At 42.2% G+C, this 913-nt stretch overlaps 1 non-coding gene across 1 annotated transcript; it reads right to left on the bottom strand.

Moving 5' to 3' along the window:
• Window positions 1-288: 288 nt before the first annotated feature.
• ACRALDRAFT_t278 lies at window positions 289-363 on the bottom strand. The gene has a single exon. It is a non-coding gene; the product is annotated as a tRNA-Ile (tRNA).
• Window positions 364-913: the final 550 nt, after the last annotated feature.

The following is a 913-nucleotide window of genomic DNA, read 5'->3' on the forward strand; positions in this document are numbered from 1 at the left end:
CCTACGCAGAACGCTTACGTAATAGCATAAGAGGCTGCCTCCGTATCGTGGAAGAGACGCCGGGTATTTTACTTACGCGCTCAGGGATAGCGCAATACCGTCTTGTCGTTTCCATAGTGGGGCGACTAACTCCCCCGTGGCACCTATTAACGACTAGCAAAGCCGGGCGGAAGGTGGGTTTAACGGGCCCCCTATTTAACCTTTATCGTATATACTAAGGTAGATAAGGGCCCTATCGAATAGGATCTAAGTAGCGTAAAAAAGAAAAAGGTGTTCCTCTTTTATATACGCCTCTAGCCGGATTCGAACCTACCCGGTTACCCTACCCGTATACCAGGCATACCACCACTATACTATAAAGGCATCGGATTTATATTATAAATACGTGGCCTCCTAACCCCTTTTAAGGAGGAGACTAGAGTTTAATTTTTACCTTTATTACCACCCCCCTACAGGGGTGATTTCTATATCCCTTTGCCCTATAATACTCTTCTTTTTCTCCGCGCGCGAACTTCATAATAACTGCTCGGGCTTATATAACCTTCCTAATTAGGTTTAGAACGCTTATAAATAACTACCACTATTTATACCTGCGCTGTCTAGTATTTATAGCCCTCTCTATCTTATTTCTGAAAGTTACGCGCGCCCGTGTAGTAGTCTATATACGCTACTATCTCATCTATAGATATCGACTACCAGTATATACCTTTACCGCGATAAATTCTTTATAGTATTAAGACTGCCGCTATTCACTATAACTTATCTCGAATACTCTATACTATTAAATCACTCCTATTTTTCGATTGTTCTTATCTATTTCTAAGTATCTCGGAATACACGATATCCTTTTCCTATCCTAGGCCTGTTTTACCGGCGTCTGCTCCCCACGATAAGCTCCTTATAGCTTTAAAGG

This window comes from Sodiomyces alcalophilus, assembly GCF_042370955.1.
Source record: "Sodiomyces alcalophilus JCM 7366 unplaced genomic scaffold ACRALscaffold_9, whole genome shotgun sequence".
NCBI lineage: Eukaryota > Fungi > Ascomycota > Sordariomycetes > Glomerellales > Plectosphaerellaceae > Sodiomyces > Sodiomyces alcalophilus.